Source organism: Xenopus laevis, chromosome 6L (assembly GCF_017654675.1).
Source record: "Xenopus laevis strain J_2021 chromosome 6L, Xenopus_laevis_v10.1, whole genome shotgun sequence".
Classification (NCBI taxonomy): Eukaryota; Metazoa; Chordata; class Amphibia; order Anura; family Pipidae; genus Xenopus; species Xenopus laevis.
Genome location: NC_054381.1, coordinates 50,406,111 through 50,422,736, shown reverse-complemented (window position 1 = coordinate 50,422,736; position 16,626 = coordinate 50,406,111). Strand labels below are relative to the sequence as shown.

General features: G+C 35.6%; 1 long non-coding RNA gene across 2 annotated transcripts; it reads left to right on the top strand.

Moving 5' to 3' along the window:
- Nucleotides 1-1,911: 1,911 nt before the first annotated feature.
- Nucleotides 1,912-5,210, top strand: LOC108717599. Of its 2 annotated transcripts, none has more exons than XR_005961801.1 (3): nucleotides 1,912-2,892; nucleotides 4,547-4,627; nucleotides 5,049-5,210. It is a non-coding gene; the product is annotated as an uncharacterized LOC108717599 (long non-coding RNA). The 2 variants fall into 2 exon arrangements; XR_005961802.1 differs by lacking the exon at nucleotides 1,912-2,892 and adding an exon at nucleotides 3,444-3,781.
- Nucleotides 5,211-16,626: the final 11,416 nt, after the last annotated feature.

The window sequence follows — 16,626 nt, the reverse complement described above, 5'->3', positions numbered from 1 at the left end:
TATCTATTGCCACAATGGGCTGATTTACTGTCAATATATTACTGAAGACAGAGAATCAACACCTACACTTCATTCTTCATTTTTCTAAGGATGTTCCAGGAATCTCTCCTTTGGCCAGGGTGCAAACATAAAGGGCAGATTATGTTGCCAAAAAGAATTCTGACTAGTGCAGTGTGGCCAGTGCAGCATAAACATGTGTTTTTTCAAGCATAGGGGGTATTTCACTGCCTTCATTTATTAGCTCAAGATAAAATAACAGTCCAGTGTGGCCATTGCCAAATGGAAGTATTGCATAAGTAAGATGTTTTAAAAGCAGCATCTGTTGGGTTTGTGTCAGAGCTTCTGCGCCGCAAATTGTCAGCAAGTAAAATATTGGTAATAATAACAATTCTCAAGAACACTTTTTACCTCAAGCAAAACAGAAAATAGAAACAATGTTTCAATGACCACTTTTAGGAATTTTTAAAAAATGCAGCAACCTATGGAATAGTAAAAGTTAAATTAATTTAGCTAAAAAATTACAGAACAATAAAAATGTACTGTGTGTGTGTGTATATATAAATAAATATATATATATATATATATATATATATATATATATATATATATATATGTATTAAGAGAAACAAGCAGCCACACTAAATCCTAAATTTCAGTGAAAGTGGGTGCATAAAAAAGATATCTTCAAATGAAGCCGCACTCCAGTTTGCGGGAAATCAAAATAAATTAATTAAATTTAATAGATGCATTTTTAACATCTGATGTTTTGGCCCACATAAAGGGCTTTTCAAAGATGTCAAATTGAAAAATATATAAACAAATATATATATATATATATATATATATATATACATATACATATATATGTGTTAATACAGTGCATTTAACGGTGCAATTTGCAATTCTGACTTATTTGATGACTAATAAGTGCAAGGTATATACATGTGTATGGATATAGACTATGGTTTGATTGATAAATAACGATAATACAATATATATATATATGTATAAACTCATATATTTAACATTGAAATTCAAGCAATAATTTCTAGTGCAGCTTGCATTTTCTAAGTGCTGCATTCTCAGTTGTTAAATTACACCCTTTAGGGGGCACTCGTATATTTAAATTTCCAGTCAATATACTGTATTATTAACATTTGTAAATATACATAAGTTTTGTTGATATATGAACCAATTTCTTTCCACAGATCAGATATGTAGTATTTAAAAAAAAAAAAAAAAAAGTCACCCTTTTCCAGTGACCTTCAATGACTCCGATAACTATGATGTTGCTCACGTCAATGACCGTTAAAGAAGAAAATGTAAAAATTTACATATTGTAATTTAGTGTATATATTTTTAAAATCAATAATGCAGATCCCAGGATTTCCAATAACTATAAAGGCATCACTCCATACCAATGTTCATCTACAACATTAGGAAAGAACATAAATGTATTAGCAAATCTTGCTCAGTGCATGAACACGACATAAGACCACACAGTGGAGCTTTGGGTAAAAGATGAAAAACAGTAGAAATGTAATCTGCAGATTGAAGCCTTTTAATTCATTTAATAATTGCAAATCAAGAATAATAGTAATTTAACTGTGAATGGATCAGACCAATTTGACATGTCCACATTGTATAAGAATTGCATTGGGGTGAAATATGTCTTCACAATATTTTATAAACAATATTATATGCCCATTGTATACAGCACCAGTATTGGTTATTACTCTTTAATATTTTCTTTTTTTTTTTAATCTTATCATTTATTGTGTTTTTTCAACAAATACATACATAGTATCATCATATATTCTAGTATCTAGTATTTTCCATAAATCTAACAAAACAAAACAGACAAAACAAAAAGGAAAAAAAAAAATATATATATATAATAAAAAGGTCCAATACAATGTAGGTTTTATGTTTTGGTCTTAGATAGCCAAATATTATGTGCTTCTTGTATTATTATTTTCTCTCTAAAACCTCTTGGTACTGCTTTTTCATATTCTAGATTATTTGTTACTTCTTGTTGTATTTGGTGTATATTTGGAACATCCTCTTTTTTCCAGTTTCTAGCTATTAGGAGTTTACAGGTATTTAATATTTGGAAAGTCAGCATTTCTAGGCTCTTATTAGGAAGTTTGTCATGTAGATTTAATAGCATTGCTTCTGGAGATAATGGAATATTTTGTTCAGTGACTTTTGTAATTAATGATCTTGCAGCTAGCCAAAGACTTTGTATATTTTTACAATTCCACCAGATGTGTAGCATATCTCCTATGTCTTTGTTACATCTCCAACATAGATTTGAAGCTTCAGGATACATTTTTGCTATCCTTGAGGGAGTTAGGTACCAATTATATAGAATTTTGTAATAATTCTCCTGGAGTGTGACACATTTAGTAAACAATTGGGGTTTGATAATAGCCTTTTGCCATTCTTTTATTGTGAAAGTTTTCTTTAGTCTTTGCTCCCATTTAATCATATGAGGTATTTTTAATATTTCTTTTGGTTCGCTTAGTAGATTGTATATCTTTGTTATACCTTTTTTTATGTTTTTACCATATTGAAAATAGATTTCAAAATTTGAGAGCGGTCTGAGTCTCCCTTGTATCAATGTTTCAAAGTAGTTCCGTATAATAAGGTATTTATGAAAGTCAGCTTTGTCCAGGTTTAGTTCTTTCTTTAAACAGGTAAAAGTTTTGAGATGTTCTAGGCAGAACAGGTCTATTAGTTTTAATGGACTCTCTCTTTTCCATGTGGATAGATTGACGTTTAATAAGTTTTCCAAAACTGAAATAGGTGCTAATGGAGAAGGGAAAGACGAACACCAAGAGTTATCTCGATTATCTCTCCAGATGTTTATTGCTGTCTTTAGAGCTGCAGGTAAGTTCATTATTTTCTTTTGGTTACATTTCTCCATTGTCCAAAATATAGATTCCAAAGATTCTGTCTTGAGGATAGTCATTTCAATATCAGACCATTTTGTCTGTGGTTGTAGGCAAAGTAGAGTTGTGACTTGGTTAATTATGTTGGCTATGTAGTATTTCTTGACATTTGGCATTCCAACTCCTGCTGCAGACTTATTCCTCTGTAAAATATTTGTTGACACTCTAGGAGTCTTAGTATTCCAAATAAACTGATTAAATATATTTGTTAGTTTAACAAAGAAAGTAGAAGGAATTGTGATAGGGATAGTACGTAAAACATACAGTAGCTTTGGAAGCCATATCATTTTTATCAATGCAATCCTACCCAGCCAAGAAATAAATAAGGATTTTAAATCCAAGATACCCTGTTTAATGGTATTTAAAATTGAGTAAATATTACTATTTAATAGTTGTGACGGTTCTTTAGTCAGCTTTATGCCAAAATAAAGTATATAATCTTTCCGCCAATCAAATTTAAATTGTCGTTTCAAGGAAAATTGATCTTTAATAGGGATGTTTAGCATTAGTGCCTGAGTTTTGCTTTCATTTATTTTATAGTAGGAGATATTTCCAAAATCTTGTAATATAGACATGAGTTTTGGGAGTGTTTCTGTAGGATGTGATAAAGCTATGATTATATCATCTGCATACAATCCTAAACGATGTTCTTTACCTCCAATTTGTATGCCTGATATTTCTTTGGAGGTTCTAATTTTTTGTGCTAATATTTCTATAGTTAGGTTAAAAATCAATGGAGAAAGAGGGCATCCCTGTCGCGTTCCATTTGTTATGTAAAATTTTTGAGAGAACAAACCTTCATTTATTACCCTGGCTGAAGGATTTTGGTATAATACTGAAATTGCATGTAAAAATGTATTATTACATCCAAGTTTACATAAGACCTTTTTTATCAATGCATGATAAATTCTATCGAATGCTTTCTCAGCATCGAGAGACAGTATTAGAGTAGGAACTTTTGATTGTCTAATAATATGTATTATGTCCATAAAACGTCTGGTATTATCTGACGCTTGCCGACCTTTAATAAATCCTACTTGGTCCTTATCTAAAATATTACCAACAATATCCTGTAGTCTGTTTGAAATAACTTTTGCATAAAACTTAAGGTCACAGTTCAGCAAAGAGATAGGCCTATAGTTAGATACCTTTGATGGATCTTTACCTTCTTTGTGAATAACCGTGATTGTGGCTTGTAACATTTCATCTGGAAAGTACTCTCCTAGTAATATGCTATTATATAGTTCTGTGAGTTTTGGTACTAATACAGATGAAGCCACTTGGATTTGTGAGTTAAATGCGTCATGACTCAGGATTAATTGAAGAAACTGTGTTACCTAAAGCCATCTTAACTCATTTAATGCATTTATCCTTTTCATTAGCATACCAAAGCACCATTGTTCACAATGGTGAATGCATTAATTAGATGGGATGCTGTGACGCAATTTTCTGTGTTAAATGGGAAAAGTGGGATATCTGTGTTTAGTTATTCTGTGTCAAACACACAAATCAAAGTGGCTGCATCTGTATCTGTTAAAAGGTTTTATAATATATTACTGGAAATCCATCCGGACCTGGTGTTTTTCTTATAGGTGATGTATTTATTGCATATTCTACTTCTTGATGAGTGATGGGGGCTTTTAGAAGGTCTTTTTGATCATTATTTAAACAAGGTAAGTCAATACTAGCTAAATATTCATCTATATATTGTGGATTAGGTTGTGTAACCTTGTCATCAGTTTTAAGTTATAAAGATCAGAATAATATCTTGCAAATTCTTCAGCAATTGTCAGTGGGTTAGAGATAATTCTACCATTTTCTGCTTTAATATTTTTGATCTTTGACTTAAGTTGTTTTTTTTTTAAATATTGTGCCATATAGTCTGTTGCCTTATTACCTTTATAATATTGTAAAGTTTCCATTTTCCTTAGATGAAACTCAAAGCGAGAAAGATCTAGTTTAAGTAGCTTCTCTCTAATTTGCTGTATCTCCTTAGATTTTGTTTTTGAGGGATTTATTTTATTTTGTGTTTCTAGGTTAGCCAGGTTTGATTCTAGCTCAGCTCTTTCTAACCTATTTATCTTTTTATAATAGGCTGCTTTTTGAATGAAGAGTCCACGAACAGAAGCTTTGTGAGCACACCATTGTGTCTGTAATGAAGTCTCCTTGGAGTTATTAATCTCAAAATAATCTCTCAAACTATTGTTATAAAAATCCCTGTCACTTATTTTATTTAATAAAGATTCATTTAACCTCCATGTGTTTATTGGAATTTTATTTAAAGGTTCATTTATGGAAATAGTTATTGGAGCATGATCCGATCATGTGATGGTGCCAATTTTGGCTTTTCTCACATGTTGCAAAAGTAATTTATCTACTAAGAGATGATCTATTCTTGAATAAGTGCCATGCGGGTGTGAATAGAATGTATAATCTCTAGTTGTGGGGTTAAGTATCCTCCAAGTGTCATAGAAATTAAATTGGGTTATAAATTTAGCTAAAGGGGAATCCGTTTCTTTCTTCTTATAATTTCGAGTATTAGAATGATGGTACTTAATTGAGGTTGATGTAGTATCTATTTTTTGATCTATAATATTATTAAAGTCTCCTCCTATTATAGTAAACCCCTGTTTTTGCATATTTAGTTTGTTGAATACTGATGTTAAAAATTTAATTTGCTGCGTGTTTGGAGCATATACATTACATAAGGTGTATAATTCATCACTTAATTTACATATCAAAAGTAGGTACCTTCCATCGGGGTCAGATTCACAGAATAATAGTTCAAAGGATATTCTATTGCTAATCATTATAGATACTCCTTTTTTCTTATCTGCTGCCATTGCATGAAATATATGTGGGTAATATTTAGAAGAGAATTGTGGTGGATTCTCTTTATTAAAATGTGTCTCTTGTACAAAGACTACATCTGCATTTATCTGCTTCATGTGAGAAAAAGTCTTGGATCTCTTAAAAGGAGAATTTAGGCCCTTCACGTTAAGGGAAACTATTTTAATTGGTATTGCCATTTTCATCAAATTTGTTAGGTGCTACTGACCCTATGGAAGGTTGAACAAAGATATATCTCATATATATTATCACTTTTTGATATTTTATTCCATATTTTTTAGTATGTTGTACGATTTCCCACATTGAGGTATATAAGAAGCTTGTAACGCTACACTGAAAGAAAGAATTACAATCTGTTACACAAAACCTTAAATAAAGAATTAACATAACCAAAATAGTAAATGTCTGACTATTCAAAGTCAGAAAACTTTGCTCCATAAGAAATTAATCCATATTTATACAAACATTCTCATTTTGCCTTATCATGAGAGTAAAAATTGGAGCAGTAAAACTGAGACGTGTAATTATTCAAACGTTAGATAACTTGTTATAAAGAAATAGACTAAATAAAATTAGCCCAAAAGGTGTCTACATCAGTCTCTTAGCTTTTCAGAGGTCTGACATAGAGAGAATGGAAGCAGCTTTCTCTTGCTGCCACAGGATAAACTCAATTTATTGGGATAGTTTCCCAATCTGCATTAAGCCTTGGTTTCTTTTTAGCTGGAAGGTCACTGCTGGAACCTGGAATGTGTAGATCCCATTCGCGTATTATAGAACTTGCTTCTTCTGGTGAATTTAAGACAAAGGTGTTGCTATTTCTGGTAACTATTAGTTTAGTTGGAAAACCCCATTTATATATAATATTGTTTGCTCTCAGAAGTTTTGTTACTTCTGTAAAGTTTTTGCGTTGTGCCAAAGTAGTAGCTGACAAGTCTGTAAAAATGCGAATTGTTTTAAATTGCTCTGGTAGCTCTTTCACATTTCTAAGTTCTTTAAGGAAAGCATCCTTTACATGAAAAAAATGGTATCTCACTATTACATCTCTTGGTGCCAAAGTAGGAGCATTGCGAGATTTTGGTAACCTGTGTACTCGGTCAAAGGTAGACAAGTGGTCAGAAACTTGTGGTAGTACAGCTAAAGTTATGGCTTTGAGAAAGCCTATTAAATCTTGACCTTTAATCTCTTCAGAAATTCCTCTAAAACGCACATTATTTCTGCGTGAGCAGTCCTCCAGGTCGACAACCTTTTTCTGCAATAAGAATATTTCTTCCTCTAAGTTGGTACATATATCTACCACTTTGTTATGTGCAGAAACAGTTTCCTCAGCTTTATTTTCTAACTGATCAATTCTGTCACCTAGGCCCCTCATTTCCTTCTTTAGTTCTGACAGGGTCTGTTTGATATCAGTTTGAAGAGTAATACACAATGTGTTCAGTAATTCTTTTAGTTTACCTTCTGTGACTGGCTGGTTAGCATCTCCACTTTGCTCAGTTATGTTAGGGAACGCCACACCAGTCTGTGAGGTAAATGGTGAAGCAACAGGTGTTTTGATGCCATCTTGTGAAGGCTCTGTATGCATTCCCTGTGAGGTGCATTTAAGTGCTGTTAATTTCAGTGGAGAACGTTTTTTTTTTACTCTGCCCATTTCTCTGATGGTGTTTGAGCCCGTCTCTTGCCTTTCCTCTTTTTGGTTCTCTGTTCAGACCGGGCTAGGCTGTTTAATTAAAGAGACTGATACGGAGCTCTCAGGCTATGCGTCCATCTTGCACAGCGCTAAGCCACGCCCTCCATGCTTTAATATTTTTCAACAACTACTAAATTACACTTAAGTTAGTTTGAAAAGATATAAGTCTACTATTATTATATGGATATTTTAATTCATTTTTTTTCTCTATTAAGCTTATAGTTTGAAAACATTGAGTCACCACCAATTTTAATTCTATTTTAAAATGATATTTATTTAATTCTATATACATACCTGATGATTAATTCCTTGGTTTAAAACGTGAAAGATGTTTTTCAACAGCTTCATCCTTGTTTGGCCTTGGCTTAAGTGCTATATTAGATGGCAAAGTAGCACAAACTGGTCTCCATTCTATATCTATGTCCCCACAAGCAAAGAAATAGATATCTTTGAGTATTTCAAAGAGGAAAGAGCTTGAATGTCGAGTGTAAATTGGCTTGACTACCCAGTCTTTTTTTTGTCTTTGTGAACTCCAATTTGTGCCTCGAATCGAGTCACATCCAGGGCCAGTGATATGAACTGTGGCCTGTTGTCTTTGAACATTGAAATTATGGACAAGTGCTCCTATTTGGGTTCTTGCAAGGGCACTGTGTGCACACTCATGGTAAAGATGTCCAGTTTGCCACTGATGTACATTTGTTACATGATATAACAAAGACAACCACTTCTCCTTCAATAAATCTGGGTTCCCATTGCATGTTCTTGAACACCACCACAGGTGATTTATAGTAGGTGTTATCCACTCTGAGTTCAGTGTATTTTTTTTTACTGGCTGCAAACAGTTTTGCTGTTAGGGATTTTGCAAAATGCCAAACATCAAATTGATGTTTTAATCTAGGATATTTATCAGTGATAATTTTCCGAATAGAGGAGTGGTGGTCAGTGCAGATCATCTTAAAGGGATCCTGTCATCAGAAAACATGCTTTTTTCAAAACACATCAGTTAATAGTGCTACTCCAGCAGAATTCTGCACTGAAATCCATTTATCAAAAGAGCAAACAGATCTTTTTATATTCAATTTTGAAATCTGACATGGGGCTAGACATTTTGTCAATTTCCCAGCTGCCCCTGGTCAAATTGATGTTTTAATCTAGGATATTTATCAGTGATAATTTTCCGAATAGAGGAGTGGTGGTCAGTGCAGATCATCTTAAAGGGATCCTGTCATCAGAAAACATGCTTTTTTCAAAACGCATCAGTTAATAGTGCTACTCCAGCAGAATTCTGCACTGAAATCCATTTCTCAAAAGAGCAAACAGATCTTTTTATATTCAATTTTGAAATCTGACATGGGGCTAGACATTTTGTCAATTTCCCAGCTGCCCCTGGTCATGTGACTTGTATACCTGCACTTTAGGAGAGAAATGCTTTCTGGCAGGCTGCTGTTTTTTCTTCTCAATGTAACTGAATGTGTCTCAGTGGGACATGGGTTTTTACTAATGAGTGTTGTTCTGAGATCTACCAGGCAGTGGTTATCTTGTGTTAAGGAGCTGTTATCTGGTTACCTTCTCATTGTTCTTTTGTTTGGCTGCTGGGGGGAAAGGGAGGGGGTGATATCACTCCAACTTGCAGTACAGCAGTAAAGAGTGATTGACGTTTATCATAGCACAAGTCACATGACTTGGGGCAGCTGGGTAATTGACAATATGTCTAGCCCCATGTCAGATTTCAAAATTAAATATAAAAAAATCTGTTTGCTCTTTTGAGAAATGGATTTCAGTGCAGAATTCTGCTGTTCACTATTAACTGATTCATTTTGAAAACATTTTTTTTCCCCATGACAGTATCCCTTTACCAATAACATTTTGCTCTTGAAGTTGGACAAGGGATTTCTCAAATGCTATAGGTTCCATGTTTGTCGATTTCAAATTTGGAATAATTTGTTCAATACAGCAATTAATAATCTTTTTGGTTGTCTGTTCCATCAGTGTGTAAATACAGTATTTTGGTGTGTAAATACAGTATTTTGCAGAAAATCCTGGGCTGGTTCTGTTCTTTCTCCCAATGAAAGTTAACTGCTGGAAACATGAACGTATTTTGATATCTGTAATATGTTGTTTGAGAAATATGATGAAGATTTAGAAGTTTGAACATTTGAGAAACTTGGAGTAATTAGAACCACTGTGTCAAATTGCAGAAACCATCTGAATGTTGCCAAAATCCGAAAATGATGTCCGGATTGACAAACAGCTCTGACAGAGAGAGAGAAATTAACCAGAAAATTACTTCTTCGTCGCTTCATAGTGGAATTACAAGTTGGAAAAAGTACACAGCGTGCAGCCCATAATAATTTATCCAGACATGATTCAAAAATGAAGAAGGCGCTATCATCCAAAGGATCTTTGTTTACTAAAGAAATGCCAACATCTGAGAAATCAAACATAATATCTAACTTTTCACTTTCAACATCATCATCTATTGTATCATCCACACTGATTTCTTCAGGCAGAAAAGATTCATCATTGTCATTTACTGATATGTCATTATCAGATACAATTTCTGGACTTGATGGATTCGCTAAATCAATCATCTCATCATTGCTAATGCTTTCATGATCTTCTGCAGTGAATTCAGTGAAACATGATTCCTCTTTGATTGTATATGGTGAATTAATTAATTTATCTACACAATTACATTCCAAAGCAGAAGGTGAACATAATCCAAAATCAGACAGATTGCACATTGTGCTTTTATCTTTCATTTTTATTGATGTTGAAGTAGAGGCATTTCTTTTTCCGAAAGTTGCAACCAGTGTGTTTTTTTATTCATGAAAAAATCAGTACTTATACCAATTTCTCTACAATGAGGTTTTGGAATATCATTGGTTGATATGCTTTTTAAAGATCCTTTGGGTTTCTTCCTTTTCCTATTGGCTTTTTTGGTAATGAAAGAAGTATTAAGCATGGTTGCTTCTGTGGTTGAAGACTCGTTATGGCTACATGTTTGCAAAGCTTCCATGTCTGCTGATATGGTAGACGGATGATTTGCTGACGCTGAAGTAGTGAATATACTCGGTATTGCATATTTTTTCAACTTTTTCTTTTGACCTACACAAATATAAGAATCTTCTGTAAAGTGAGCAGAACAAAGTCTATATAGGTCATTATGTTTACCACTTAGTACCTTATCTGCAAAGGCATTTAGATTTCCAAAATTTTGGTCTGTGGCTATTTGCCAAGATTTTATCTTATTTATGTCATTTGGGAAAACATGCATAATAATTCTAGTTGGTTTCCTTTTTCCTGAACATCCATGTGGGCAATCACGAACAATGCACTTGGGCATTTTGAATGTAAAAATGTAAGGGAAATGTTTAATACAATGTGCCTTCTAAAGGTAAATCCTTTTTTTTTTTAAAATAACTCTTTATTTACAATTGTTATTTTAAAGTTAACAACATTAATCTGTATCATATGCTAGTGGAATATGGCACACACAGGCAGAGTAAGGCAGGCAAAGTATGGGATGCATAAGCAGAGTATGGCACACACAGGCAGAAAAGGCTGAGAATGGAACACACAGGCAAAATATAGCACTCACTGGCAGAATAAGGCACACACTGGCAGAATATGGCGGTATAGTAAAGAAGTATTGTATAAAGATTTGTTGAAAGAATTTCCAACCAAATACATTTCTATGCTTGAAAAATATGGCACACACTGGCAAAGTAGGGCAGGCAAAGTATGGGACACATAAGCAGAGTATGACACACAGGCAGAATAGGCAGATAATGGCACACACAGGGAGACTATAGCACTCACTAGCAAAGTATGGCAAACAAAGACATAATACAACACACATGGCAGAATCTGGAACGCACTGCATAATATTACACACAGAGGCTGAATATCGCAGACAGAACATGGCAAACACAGGCAGAATGTAGCACACAATGACAGAATATACCTCACACAGGCAGAATATGGCACACACACAACAGAGTATGGCACACACATGCAGAGTATGGCAAACACAGAGAGCATAGGGTAAGCAGAAAAAAGCTCTCAGACAATGGAATATGACAAACACAGGCAGAATATCACATGCACAGATAGAGTAAGGCACACACAGGGAGAATGTAGCACTCATTGGCAGAATATACCTTACGCAGGCAGAAAAAGGCAAACACACAAACAAAGTATAGCAAACACAGGCAGAATACCACACACATAGACAGAATATAGCACACACAGATAGGGGCAGATTTACTAAGCTCGAGTGAAGGATTCGAATGAAAAAAAAATAGAATTTCGAAGTATTTTTTTGGGTACTTCGACCATCGAATGGGTCAAATTCGATCGAATCAAATGATTTGAAGTAAAAATCGTTCGACCATTCGATAGTCGAAGTACTGTCTCTTTAAAAAATACTTTGACTACATACTTCGTCACTTTATACCTACCGAGGTTCAATGTTAGCCTATGGGGACCTTCCCCAGCACTTTTCTACGTTTTTTGTGGTCGAATAAAAATCCTTCGACCGATCGCTTAACCCTCGAAATTCGACCCTTAGTAAATCTGCCCCCCAGTGTTTGATTGGCAGAGTCTGGCACACATATGCAGCGTTGAAGGAGTAGGACAAGGCAAGAAGGGTTGGGCTAGAGACCAAAAAAACACACCATTAGATGATCAGTACATACTTTATTACATACATTTGTCAAAATGTTAGTGTTGTTCCTACAGTCAGTGTGAGGTGTGAACAATGAGGACATTTGCAGTCGGAGTTTAAGGTGTGAACAATGCAGTACTCAACACAGCCATAAGACTTTTCAGAATTTTTGGACATTATTTCATTGTTTGTGAAGAATTTGGCATTTACTTACAACAAGATACATTTTTTAAAAATGCTAATCCAAAATATGTTGTTATTTCTTTTATGTAATATAGTATATCAAATGTTCATACAATGGCTGTATTGTAAAAAAAAAAATACAATACTATTAAGCCACAATAAATGATGTTTCACCTATTGATCACAGTTCTCCCACCTCCTCTAGAGCTGGTGAGTATGTAGAAGTAATTTAGCCTGAGGTTGATGGTTATTCTGCAATCATTCAAATATCCGCTGATTTGCATCGTGGGGGTGATATGGACATCTGGGTAGTTATACTGTATGTTGAATGGTGTGTTGAAATGTCCAGAGGTTGGAGAGCCAAGATAGCAGGGTGTTGGTGAGAATTGGGCAAAACATTTTTTTTATTCTTTAAATTTTTTAACGGCAAATAACTGGTTTGTCCCACAGTTAATAATGTAGTTGTGAGTTATCCACCTCATTTTAACATTATAAACAAGATGACAATACAATTGTGTGACAATACGAAAATTAAAGTAAAACTATTGACATAAGTGCTGACAGCAAGAGACCACATTCACAGTCAAGGTGTTACTCGTGAGAGGTCCCCACTACCAAGTGTTTCTTCCTATTAGAGTTTGTAAAAGCAGTGCCAATTAAATATAATACATTAAGTCCAAGGTTGAACCCACTGTGCAGACAGGTCTTAAAGTGCAAAAATCCCACAGATGTCAAAGGGGAGGTGAGCAAATTGACACAGCGTGCTCTGAAATCAATTTTAGAAACGTTGTAGTTTGAACTATTTGACACTGGTAGTTTGTTCAGACCTTTGTGCTGTCTCTCAATGGAAGATCCACTGAATGCACAAAATGTCACTGATTGTGAGCACTGATCTCTGCACTTTGGTGCAATGGAAACCCCGCTTAATTGGGGCAGGAGGACAGAGTCAACTGACCAAATTGTCAGCATTATCTTGGAAGAAGGGAAGGGAGAATTGGGGAGTAAGGTGGTGAGAATTTGGCAGGAGGGCTGGGCATAGGCTGATTTGGAAAAATGGTCAGAAGCGCAGGGAGAATTGGGCAAGAGGTGCTGCTGTGACTCCAGTGATGTCATCATGAGATTTTGCACTGAACATCCTGTGAGATTTCGTATGGGAAAGTTTATGAGCTGATCTGTGAGTGCCAAGAATATGTGTTACTGAGCTTTACCAGGATGGCTGTTTGTGCTGGGGATCAAGGTCAAGAGACAAAGTAGCTGCCATTCCCCCACCTGCTTGTCTGGTATGTGGGAATTATTTCATACTTACATTGCACAAAACATAAATAGCATCAATGTTCAATGGTAGTCCCATTGATCTATTGAGGTAGGTGTTCGCTGAAACTAAAAAAAGTGTAAAGGTGTGATGCAGTCATTATGGAACCATTGTGACCAGATCTCACTTTCACACCTCTGTGAATTTCAGCCAACACCTACCTCAATAGCTCAATGGAACCATTGTGATTGGATATTGGTGACTGTCTTTTTAAAGGGGTTCTTCACATTCCCAACACTTTTTTAATTGCTTTCCATCTTTTACTTTATACTGTTTTCCCAAAATTGAAGTTTAAAGTTTAATGTTCATGTCTCTGGGGTTTTCAGTCTGGCAGCCCAGTGACCCAGGAGCATTATGAGCTCTTACAATTTGCAACAATTAGTTGATACAATTAGTTCAAATATTTCTTAGCAGTATATGAGGAATATTAGCAACTATTGTATCAATTCACCTTCCTCGGAATCAGCTGCTAACAGATCAGTTCAGCTACTATCACTTACACACAAATGTGTTGATGGTTGAATGCAAGTTTATTTCTCAACCTCATCTACTGTTATATTGTGTTAATTTGAAACTGCAGTAAAAAGGCAGCTACTGTTTTTTTTGCAGAAAGTGAATTTGTGTTCAGACAAGTGAATTACAACTTTTGACAATGCTTATAATATGGGACTGAATCATCTGTTTCCCTGCCTCTGGAAAATTACAGGTGAAGAAACTGATGATGTAACATTAGACTTAGCCTACCCAAAGATAAAAATCACCCTCCACCTATGGGGCTGGGAGAATGTAGCAGGAAAGCAAGGAGAATAGCAGAAGAGCAGGGAGAGTGTAGTAAGAATAGGGCAAGAGAGCAGTAAGAATTGGGCAGGAGGGCAGAAAGAACTGGGAAGATTGTCAGTGAGAATTGGGCAGGATGGCAATGAGAATTGAGAAGGAGGGAAAGGAGAAATGGGGAGCAATGCAGTGAGAATTGGGCAGGTTGACGGTAAGAGTAAGAGAAGAAGTAGGGCAGGAGAGTAGGGAGAGAGATGAGAATTGGGCTGGTGTATGAGGAAAAATGTTCAAAAGTGCAGGGAGAATTGGGCAGGGAGAGTGCTGTTAGAATTGGGCAGGTGGGCAGTGTGATTTGGGCAAGAGAGCATGGAGAGTGATGAGAACTGGGCAGGAGCATGGGGTGAAATGAGCAGGTGTGTAGGGGGAAATGAGTTATGACCTGCCAATGGATTTTTAAGAAAACCCATTCTTTCCAAAGGTTCTAATGACTTCTTAGTGTGACATTTTCATTATAATTTATTCTGACCCTTCAACATAAAGTGACAAATTATCATGATGTCTTCTACATGAAAAAAGTTGCACAGTGTTGATCTGAATTATAAAATCATTTGAACTGAGCCATCACTATGTGTGCTAGTATGCATTCATAGATCACTGTGTATTAAAATTAAAGATAGTTGATTCTATATTGTATGTTAAAAGAAACAGAAAGGACAGATTTATAAAAATTAAATTAGCTAGACACTCACTTTTAGGAGAGGGAAGTGTATACAGTGTATACTTCTGTGACTCAATGTGACTTCTGTGACTCAATGTGACTCAGTGTGACTCAATGTGACTCATGTGACCCAATGTGACTCAATGTGACTCAGTGTGACCCAGTGTGACTCAATGTGACTCATGTGACCCAATGTGACTTCTGTGACTCAATGTGACTTCTGTGACTCAATGTGACTCAGTGTGACTCAATGTGACTCAATGTGAATCAATGTGACTCAATGTGACTTTTGTGACTTAGTGTGACTTCTGTGATTCAATGTGACTCATTGTGACTCATTGTGACTTCTGTGACTCAATGTGACTCAATGTGACTTCTGTGACTCAATGTGACATTTGTGACTCAATGTGACTTCTGCGACTCAATGTGACTTCTGCGACTCAATGTGACTTCTGCGACTCAATGTGACTTCTTTGACTCGATGTGACTCAATGTGACTTCTGTGACTCATTGTGACTTCTGTGACTCAATGTGACTCAATGTGACTCATTGTGACTTCTATGACTCAATGTGACTTCTGTGACTCAATGTGACTTCTGTGACTCAGTGTGACTCAATGTGACTCAATGTGACTCATGTGACCCAATGTGACTTCTGTGACTCAATGTGACTTCTGTGACTCAATGTGACTCAGTGTGACTCAGTGTGACTCAATGTGGCTCAATGTGAATCAATGTGACTCAATGTGACTTTTGTGACTTAGTGTGACTTCTGTAATTCAATGTGACTCATTGTGACTTCTGTGACTCAATGTGACTTCTGTGACTCAATGTGACATTTGTGACTCAATTTGACTCAATGTGACTTCTGCGACTCAATGTGACTCAATGTGACTTCTGTGACTCAATGTGACTCAATGTGACTCAATGTGACTTCTGTGACTCAATGTGACTTCTGTGACTCAATGTGACTCAGTGTGACTCAATGTGACTCATGTGACCCAATGTGACTCAGTGTGACTCAATGTGACTCATGTGACCCAATGTGACTTCTGTGACTCAATGTGACTTCTGTGACTCAATGTGACTCAGTGTGACTCAATGTGAATCAATGTGACTCAATGTGACTTTTGTGACTTAGTGTGACTTCTGTGATTCAATGTGACTCATTGTGACTCATTGTGACTTCTGTGACTCAATGTGACTCAATGTGACTTCTGTGACTCAATGTGACATTTGTGACTCAATGTGACTTCTGCGACTCAATGTGACTTCTGCGACTCAATGTGACTTCTGCGACTCAATGTGACTTCTTTGACTCGATGTGACTCAATGTGACTTCTGTGACTCATTGTGACTTCTGTGACTCAATGTGACTCATTGTGACTTCTATGACTCAATGTGACTTCTGTGACTCAATGTGACTTCTGTGACTCAGTGTGACTCAATGTGACTCAATGTGACTCATGTGACCCAATGTGAC